Consider the following 10,706-nt stretch of genomic DNA (forward strand, 5'->3'; position numbering starts at 1 on the left):
TCAGATCCTCATTTATATATATATATATTTTAAGAAATTATTGATAGGAAATAAACTGTAAAAAGGTTTTATAAAAAAAAAAAATCTCTTTACCTTTTTTATAGTTAAATGTTTCTTGAAGGTAATATTCCATTCCCGAAAGCCCTCAATTAAAAAACTTCTTGCCTTGCATTTCAAACAAACCAACAAATTTGTTGCCGGGCTACAAATCACAGCCTTTCTTCTAAGGTTGTAAATGACAGGTTTTCTAGCCTTATTGAGACTTATACAAGCCATCATTCCACATAAAGCTTTACTACTGGGCAAACTATCCCAAGTTTTATTTATGGTATTCTGACTGAGAAATGTTGGTCCTGCTTCTCTCTTTTTTCCTGGACATGTATAAACATACTCTGTATTGGATCTTGGCCAACGTTTTTCAACACATACATGATCGTGTTCTGCAACCACTTCTGCTGTGAGTCCCGATTCAGTTGTTGGTATATGTTTGTGTGTGCAAGGATTGCCTTCCTGCTGGAGAGTTTCAGGAATGAGTGATTAGTGTTGATTCAAATGGATTAAGATACAAGAAAAAAGTATTAGCATGAGAGATCTTTGCCACCAATATGAACTGTTCCCAGGCAGGGGAATTTGAATTGGATTACTGAAGTCAGAATTTCCAGCATGCCAAAATGCTGATTTTGAGGTATGAACTCAAGTCATACTCACTTGTAAATATCCCAACTATTCACTTTCCTTGGCTTGACCTGCACCCCAGTTACTTGCTTTCTTTGGCTTTGGTGGTTCCAGTGTGACAGAGCCAGAGTACTCAGACTACTGTACCAGAAAGCTGTATACTCCTCAGCGTCAACTCTTGATGAATCCTTTAAACCAATACAAATATCCAGGCTTATTGAGAGATGGGTCTTATTTATTCTGTAGGGATGGAAATGATTGACATTGTTCAGGTAATAGAGTGATCAAGATCTTGTTATCCATGTTTCCAAGAGTAACTTTTAAATGTCTGGTGTGGATCTGTGAGAAAAGGCTGTCATCAGGACAGTTTTGAGCACTTCATAATTATTTGAAAAGAATAAAGGGAAAAAAAAAAAAAAAAAAAAGAAACCCTTTGTGGCAACCAAACAAAACCCTGCAAAACGGATGCAGGGAAATAAAACCCTGTTAGAAACAAGTGGAACCATAACAAACAGTGCTGCCATAGTAGTAAAGGGTCTTTAAGAAAAACAGAGAAGGAAGGACGAAAAACCAGATACTACTGTGAATGGGCGAGTTCACATAAAACAGTATGTCCTCTGACCTCTCTCCATGGATCTAACTAAAAGGTTTTGAGAATGTTCAAAAACATTTGGCTAATTTGTGAAACATACATATTTAAAAATGTTGGCAGCCTCTGCTCTTCTTGTTCCCAGAGTGACTCGTATGAAAGAAGGCCTGGAATCACAGGAGGGAGGCTGGGTTTCTTGCAATGAGAGACACTGAGAGACCTGGACTCCAGTTCTGTTACTGACTTCTGTGTGATACTAGGCAGATTTTTTTATTCATTTCCCTGAGCATCAGGCTTCCATCTACTAAAAGTCAATGATCAAATTTCCTCCCCTTTAAGATCCTTTTGATAAGTTTTATGTATCTCATTGTTTCTGGGTCAGCCAAAAGAACAGGAAATACTGAAATCCTGAAACTCCCCTCAGATACACTTCTGACGAGACTTCTTGTCCACTTTTAAAACATGAGTTTTTCAGATAAGCTTTGGATAAGCCTCTGAATTCTGAAAAGTAAAGCTAAACTATTAATACTCCATTGTAATAATAATAATAATAATAATAATAACACAACGGTTTCTTCCAGAAAGGAAGAGAAAAATCCACCTAATGATTATACCTGTGATTTCTCATGTCAGGCAGCCTAAATATTAACATCATGAATGCTAACATCTGTGTCTACTGCTTGCTCGCTGTGCAGTGGAGGCAGAAGTCGAACAGACTGTTGCAGACAGTGGGCCAAATCCTCATCTTGGGATACGGGAGTTTTCCTACAGAAACTAGACTTGAGTAGTATCTGGATGAGATTCAGGGTTCGGCTTGTGCTGCAGACTTCCATAGAGAGAGGTCTAATGGTTGCATGGGAACATCTGCTCTCTAAAGCGATTTGAAAAATAAATAACTATGTAATAACTTGGCACAGCCTTGTTCCCAATGTGGAGAAGACCACCCTTGTAGATCAGGAAGGGGGACTTTGAAGCAAAAGAAACCTGGGACTGATTAAACCAAAGGTCTGTCTAACCCCTTGTCATGCTTTTTGAAAGGAGTCAGTAACAAACGTGCCAGAGGAAGGTGTAAAATCCTTATCATTAAAAATTAGACATCAACATGCCTAGAGTGAAAACATTGTTCCTACCCGCAGGCAGTTAATAAGTGGTTTCTGCCCTCATGCCTGTATGGTTTATTTTATAATATTATAACTGTAAATGTTCTTGTTATTCATATTTTTTTCTTTTTTTTTTTAATCCCACTTCTTAACCTTAGTAAAATCTATTGTGAGTTCCCAAGGCTGATTACACAAGATATACACGTAAGTTTCCTTTTACCACTTTCAGGTCTGTTACTGTTTAATTTCATTGCCAGTCTATTCTCACAGACTTTGGGAAAGAGTGAAAAGCATACTTTTCATTAAAAATCTGGATGTCAGGAAAAAAGCAACACAATATTCTGCTTTGCTCTGTCTGTGTGCATGTGTTTGTAATGGGATTATGCAGTTCATCAAAGGTAAAATTTCTTCTGCTTGCTGAAAATGTGAGCTGCCATGTTGTAATTCTGTTCAGGTGACCTCCTTCATGTCTCTCTTGTCTAGCTCTTGTGTAGACAAGTTATATGTATATATATATATTTATATATATATATATATAAATATTTGCAAAGGGTAAGTGTCATTCTGTGCTTGCCTTGTTTTAGTGCTTTTCCTAGCCATCTGCTGCTGGCCACCACTGGAATCAGGCAAATGAGTGAGTTGGATCTTTGATCTGACATTTTAAAACCTTTTAACCTGTCAATGATCGTTGGTAATCATTCAGTCATCTTGATATTTGTAGAGCTAGACATGAACATGTACTTCCTTTAGAAGGAAGTGAATTCCTTTTCAGAAGACAGCTGAGCATTTCTGGACTCCTTTCAGCACTGCTGAATACACCAACCTCTAGCTGCTGGAGGCATGCATTGCAAATCACTCTTTAAATCTTAGCAACATCTGTAATAAGATAACTTGGAAATTGTTTTTAGTCATTGAGATTATGTAGTCATTCAGTAACTTTTATAAGATATAGTGCTGACACTGTCTTTGTGATCTGATTTCCTGTCTTTAAATCATGTTGATGAAAAGAAGAGAGGGTGGGAAGCTACAAGCACTGTCAGCTGCTGCACTGGAAAATTTTCAGTAAATGCCTTTTTATATATATGAAGAAAATGAAAGCCAGAATTTTCAGTTTCATGCAAGGTGTGATTTTCTCAGATATTGTCTTCTAATCATTCAGTCTAGTTCTCTTCCTAGAGTCTCTGCTGCTGCCCACTTGAAAATAGAAACGACGTTTAGGGAAGGATCTGCCTATGATAAATGAACAATGATTCAAGTTATGGCAAAACCAATAACAATATTCAGGAAAACAATATTCAAGAACAGTGGCTATCAGTTATTAAGACATTTCTTGCTGGTGAGATGTAAGTACAGTAGAGCTGAAGCATGGAGACCAAGCAAATTAACGTTTCCTGAGTACTGAAGATTCAGCTGCAGTATCTGCTCCGTGATTTTGCAGTCAGAAGTAATGGACCACCCAGCTGGTGGTGGATCTAATCCAGTGGGTTTAACTATACTCAGTAGCTCAGCTTTGATGCTGAGGAAGTGGGGAAATGTCTAGAGCTGAACACAGTGATACATGGCAGATCTCTTGCTTTCTCAAGAGTGATTCAATTACAAAGGCATTGGTGATCTCTGTTCTAGACCACAGCACCTCTCCATTTAAAGACTGAAGTGCCTATGCCTTTACAAAGGAGACCAGGGGCAGGGAGAAAAACAGAACATTGTTACTTGTTCAAGTTTTTAAGATTTGCACAATTTTCAGAAAAATTGAACATCCAGAGGCAGTGAATCGGCAGAAGCCACATCAAAACAGAAGGGAAATTCTTAGCTTTAAGTGCAGAAAAAAGACAGGAACTGTGTCTTCCATCACTGCAAAATCAAGAAACTATTGCTCCCATGCCTAGTATCAGCCTTCTCTGTGATGAGAGAAGATATTATCCTCTCCTTCTGAGACATGAGGCAGAGGGAAGCTGTGGCTGAACAAAAACGGAGCAGAAGGCTCCTGAGCACTCACTCTGTCTTTACCACAAAACCGTCCTTTTCAAAATAAACAGGCACAAGTCACTAATGCAATAACATGAGAAATTCAGCTCCTGTTGTTTCATGTTCAGGCCTTCCTGTAACAATTAGTTCATCTCTCTTTAAGTGAATTGATGACAGACAATCACAAAATTCATCTTATTTAAATGCTTCTTGGTTCTCTTATTATCATCTGAAAAATCTGATTATTCATTCAACCATGGGATACTACACAGGAGAGGCAGATGAAACAGTCTTCTAAACCTTTATATTTGGCCACTGGAAGGTCCAGACTTTCAAACATATCTCCAGTTTTCAGCGCAGGAAAACTAATGGTTATTTTAACAAATGACCCACATCTTTAATAAATAATTGGGGATTATTAATTGAAAAAAATATGTAGGAATATTTTCAAAAGAGAGGAAGTATTTACTATATTATACTTGAAGATGGGTGGATAATTTCCACTTTTCTCCAGTGATTCCTTGTAAAATGTTTTCAGCTTTTTTTTTTTTTTTCATTTTGGTAACTTTTTGTGAATAAAAATGAGAAGCTGATTTTTGTTATTAACAGTTGCAATCGTGCTTAACCTTGCAGAAAATCCTGATGCCTTGTTACATTTTTTCTGAAAACCTGTGTCTTGGGAAAGAAAGTTCTACCAGAACTATTTTTCTCCTCTGCAGAGAGGAAAAATTGTTCTCCACCAGCAGGCATTGATTGACAGCCTTCTGATGAGAGAAAATTACATCTAAGTTGCATAAAGCAGGAGCTGGCACCTGTGGTATGATTCTGCTTGACCCTCTCAACAGCCAAAGAAATGGTCAAGGTAAGAAATTCCACAAGCAGCTATCCTCAAGCTTAGTCCCCTACAGAGGAGAAAGGGAAAATGTGTTCAGCCCACAGAGTTACTTAAAACACTGAGGTTTGCAGATCAGCTCTATGGCTGCTATTCTGCCTGTACTTTGAATGCTTTCCCCTCTTCACATATATATGTCTACAGCATAGTTCCAGACTTAGCACCTAAATGTTGTGCTTAAGATTGTTTGGTTTTTTTGTTTGTTTGTTTTGTTTTGTGTTGTTTTCCTTTCCTTAGTGAAGCATGTAGACAAAAAATAATCAGTTTTACGTACTTGTTTATGGAATATTAGTGTCAGTGTTTTTGTTTGTTTGTTTGCTTGCTTTGTTTTCCTCTATGGACTAGAGATTAATAATGCCCCAGAAAATGAAATAATGTTTTCAAAGGATTCTTTAAAAATGTTCCATGCAAGCACCATGGTGTAGTAATACTGCAAAGGACTGGTGTTTCTGTCTCTTCATTCTTGTCCAGAACATATTCACAGTGTGGTGGCTGCTGTTTCTCAAAATGGACTCACTGTTTAGCTCCATGTTTTATATACATACCTTCTTCTCTGTACCATTTCTCCTAATACAGAATGAAATATTGTGATTTAACAATGTTACTGGTAAATCACAGGCTATTTCATATCACCTACTACTTCATATCCCTGATTAGGTCCTGTCCAATTCCCAAAACAGAGTTAAGACACTAGTTTTTGCAGTACTATATTTTCAAAAACGAAGGATTGCTTGGAAAACTATATGTATTAATTGCTACAGCTTCAAATGAAATTAATGCTCCCTGTACACATATGGACTTCTTATAAATAGGATGTTTCCTTTTCTGTCCAGTTTTGATTCAAGATTCAGTATGAATTTTAAATTGACACTCACAAATGTCAATGGAAAAGATTTTACACTTTTTGTACCCTTTCCTGTAATGTTCTAGGCAGGTTTTAACACTAAAAGGTAATGTGAAAATGAAACCTGTGATGTCTAAATAACTCAAGATACAGAACTGATATTTTTCAAGAAGAAAGATTATTTTTTATAAGAAACTGTAAACACTTCAGTGTGAAGTGATTATTAAGTAAAATAAGAAATGGCAAGTTATCTGAGACATCTTTTCCTCTTCTATTGCTCAATCATTACTCTGCATAGATGTGATAAGCCGATGTTGTCAGCTTGCCTTATTAAGGACTACCATTTTTTCATACACACATTCCTAATTTTGGTAGACAATCTTTTAGCAAAAAGCCTGACACTTGTTATGCTGCAAGTGTTTTGCGTTAGGAAAAAAAAAAAAAAAATGCTGTGGAAAGATTTGTTTGTTCGAAAGGAAACGATCACAGAACATTTTAATTTCCTGCTATATCCATACTTTTGTTCCTCATCAGCTGGGGCTTTGACATGTGTTTATGCTCTGCACTGTGGTGTCCTTATCATGTGAAAAGTTGTTCTACCTCTTCCAGGAATAACCTATAGGAAGGATAGAAAATCTTCGCATTTTTACTCCCCATAGCACTCAGCCATGCACAACAATGCCAAGGTGGTGTGAAGCAGAGTCTCCCAGCATCACAGAAGAGCAGCTGCTGAGAAGGAAATGGAAGAATGGAGACAAAAAGGACAATAGGAGGAATCTGTACAGCTATTTGCTTGGACACAATACCAAAAAGGCAACTCTTGAAGAGTGACTTTTTCTTCAAACTCAGTATTAATTTTCTGAAATGTATTAAGCCAAAGGGATTTTTTTAAACTTGTCTAATAAGTAGCTATGAATGCCAGATGCATTTGTCACCTCATCTATCTAAGGTTTGTTTGTTTTCTTTCTCTTCCATCAGCCTCATTGGGCAGCTCTGTAGCAGTCAGCAGTGCTCAGCCACTGTGAATGGGCTGGAGGCCATGCTTCTCACCCTGGCCAGGTGCACTGTGCCCTGCCTCCTTGCCAGCTGCAGGCAAGAAGCCTTGCAAGTGCTGGAGATGCTGCCATAGGAGGAAGGGGAAATTGGATGCTTAGATGTGCACAAGTCGATGGGGCTGGATGGGATCCACCCAAGGGTACTGAGGGAATTGGCAGAGGAGCTGGCCAAGCCACTGTCCATCATTTATCAGCAGTCCTGGCTATCGGGGGAGGTCCCAATCGACTGGCGGCTAGCAAACATGATGCCCATCTACAAGAAGGGCCGGAGGGCAGACCCGGGAAACTACAGGCCTGTCAGTTTGACCTCAGTGCCAGGAAAGCTCATGGAGCAGATCCTCCTGAGAGTCATCATGCAGCACTTGCAGGGGAAGCAAGCGATCAGGCCCAGTCAGCATGGCTTTATGAAAGGCAGGTCATGCCTGACGAACCTGATCTCCTTCTATGACAGAGTGACGCGCTGGGTGGATGAGGGAAAGGCTGTGGATGTGGTCTACCTTGACTTCAGCAAGGCTTTTGACACCGTCTCCCACAGCATTCTCCTCAAGAAACTGGCTGCTCTTGGCTTGGACTGGCGCACGCTTCGTTGGGTTAGAAACTGGCTGGATAGCCGGGCCCAAAGAGTCGTGGTGAATGGAGCCAAGTCCAGTTGGAGGCCAGTCACTAGTGGCGTCCCCCAGGGCTCGGTGCTGGGGCCGGTCCTCTTTAATATCTTCATCGATGATCTGGACGAGGGCATCGAGTGCACCCTCAGTAAGTTCGCAGATGACACCAAGTTAGGTGCGTGTGTCGATCTGCTTGAGGGTAGGAAAGCTCTGCAGGAGGATCTGGATAGGCTGCACCGATGGGCTGAGGTCAACTGCATGAAGTTCAACAAGGCCAAGTGCCGGGTCCTGCACCTGGGGCACAATAACCCCAAGCAGAGCTACAGGCTGGGAGAGGAATGGTTGGAGAGCTGCCAGGCAGAGAAGGACCTGGGAGTGATGGTGGATAGTCGGCTGAATATGAGGCAGCAGTGTGCTCAGGTGGCCAAGAAGGCCAACGGCATCCTGGCTTGTATCAGGAACAGTGTGACCAGCAGGGCTAGGGAGGTGATTGTCCCCCTGTACTCAGCTCTGGTGAGGCCGCACCTCGAGTACTGTGTTCAGTTTTGGGCCCCTCGCTACAAGAAGGACATGGAGGTGCTTGAGCGGGTACAGAGAAGGGCAACGAAGCTGGTGAAGGGCCTGGAAAACAAGTCCTATGAGGAGCGGCTGAGGGAGCTGGGCTTGTTCAGCCTGGAGAAGAGGAGGCTCAGGGGCGACCTTATCGCTCTCTATGGGTACCTCAAGGGAGGCTGTAGCGAGGTGGGGGTTGGCCTGTTCTCCCACGTGCCTGGTGACAGGACGAGGGGGAATGGGCTTAAGTTGAGCCAGGGGAGTTTTAGGTTAGATGTTAGGAAGAACTTCTTCACTGAAAGGGTTGTGAGGCACTGGAACAGGCTGCCCAGGGAAGTGGTGGAGTCACCATCCCTGGAAGTCTTCAAAAGACGTTTAGATGTAGAGCTTAGGGAAATGGTTTAGTGGGGACTGTTAGCGTTAGGTCAGAGGTTGGACTCGATGATCTTGAGGTCTCTTCCAACCTAGAAAATTCTGTGATTCTGTGATGAGATAGAAATACTGGGGAGGTAGGAAGTGTGGACATATCTAAATTTGTGGCTCAGCTGTGAGGCACAAATGCCTGGGGAATTCTATTAACAAAATATATTAATATAGGTTTTCTGTGATAACTGGGTCAACAATATTAAATTTTCTCACCCAGGGTCAATCACAAAGCATTTGTGCCCATATACCTTTTCAAATACATTTGCATGTAGACAAATCTGTGTATAGATAGATAAAAAGTAAATGCTCATACTCACAGGTGCTTGCGTGCAAATCAAAATGGGGAGAGGAAACAAACAAACAAATAAAAACAATTGCACAATTCCTGTTAACAAAAGTATATCTGCTGATTTGAAACAGTCGTAGACAAAAATATCGGTTCTAAATTTATTGGCTCAGTGGCAGATAAAGACACATTGTGATGATTTGTGCTGCAAAGGGGCCTCCACTTCTTTAAACAACCTATGGCAATATTGCTTTGCTGGAGCTATTGGAAAGCCAGCAGGAATCTCTCAGATGGAGACATGTAACATACCAGATGTGGCTTAGAGGAATGAGTAGAGGGAGAGCAACAGCAGTAAAATTGCACAAAATTTTATAGCAATTTACAAACCACACAAAAGAGGTGGGCAGCAGGAGAAAAATACTCAACTCAGAGTTATAATTGGTGTTTGCAGAAATGTGGGATTTAGTCTGCAGAGATCATCAGCCAGTATCTGAACCACTTAAGATGCCTGGCAGGCACCCTTGGGGAGCTGCTGTGCTGTCTACATCAGAAGCCAGCTGCTAGACTTCATTGTAGTGTACTTGTTCTTAAATAGATGATAAAACCAGGGAGCCAAATTCCTGCTTCAGTTGTGCAAAGGCAGGCTCAAGAACTAGACATATGCATAAAATATAGAAGTTAGGTTCCTCAGAATAAGCTTACAGAGGTAGCATATTTTTTGTTTGGGGATTTTTCTCTTTTCTGTTTTCTTCATCCTGTCAGAACAGAACAAGACCACTGATCTATGTTCTTACCTGAGAAATACCAAGGCCTCTTAAAGATGGAAACAGAAATGATTTGATATTGTTAATGGTTAGCTATAATGGTTAGCTGAGGGCAATGGTTAAATCAGAGTTTCCAAAGGAAAACTAGTCATAAAAGATTGAGTATTTGGTCTGTATATCACAATGTCCCAATTGCAACTGTAGCTGTAAGAAATGCTGTGTTTCCAGATGTGTGAGACAGATGATATTCTGGTAAATAAACGGGGGGAGTGGAGGAGGGAACAGAAATTAAATTTACCCATCTGAAATGTAGATTACACCTGGCCTAAACCATTATACTTCCTTTTCAGTTACTCAGTGCTGTGAATTTCATTTTGGACAAGCATGGATTCAGTTAATGATGGAAATGTGCACAGTGCTGATACCCTCTCTATTACTGAACTAAACAAAGCCACTGGTCTCTGAAAACAATGATAGAGGTTATTCCAGTCTCCACAGGGATAATTAGGTAAGGACATGACTACAGATGCTGACTGGGTCTCCACTTCCTGAAGTCCGTGCTTCTGCTTGCAGAGTCCCTTTGCTTCAAGAGTGAATAAACTAATTATATCTCTTTAACAAAAGTTGCCTAAAGAGATGTTTCACATATGCTGCACGTGTAACTACTGCTGTGCTAAAAAACACACCCTTCAAAAGCAATATTCTCTGCAGGATAAAAAGAATTAGTGTGACTAGAGCTTGCTGAAGCAGGAGTAGTGAGGCTGAGGACTGAGAATACACAGCTCAGAAGAACTCTGAACTATGGGTTTTCAAATGGAGTTTCAAATGATACTGAATAGAGAGAGTGTAGGAAAATAAATAGTAAAATGACATCTTTAGATACTTGTTCTAGTTTATGACATCCTTCTTTCTAAAGAAGTACTTTATTTAAGTAGTAAATGCAGTACAGTAGT

This window comes from Netta rufina (assembly GCF_964035555.1).
Source record: "Netta rufina genome assembly, chromosome: 3".
Taxonomy (NCBI): domain Eukaryota; kingdom Metazoa; phylum Chordata; class Aves; order Anseriformes; family Anatidae; genus Netta; species Netta rufina.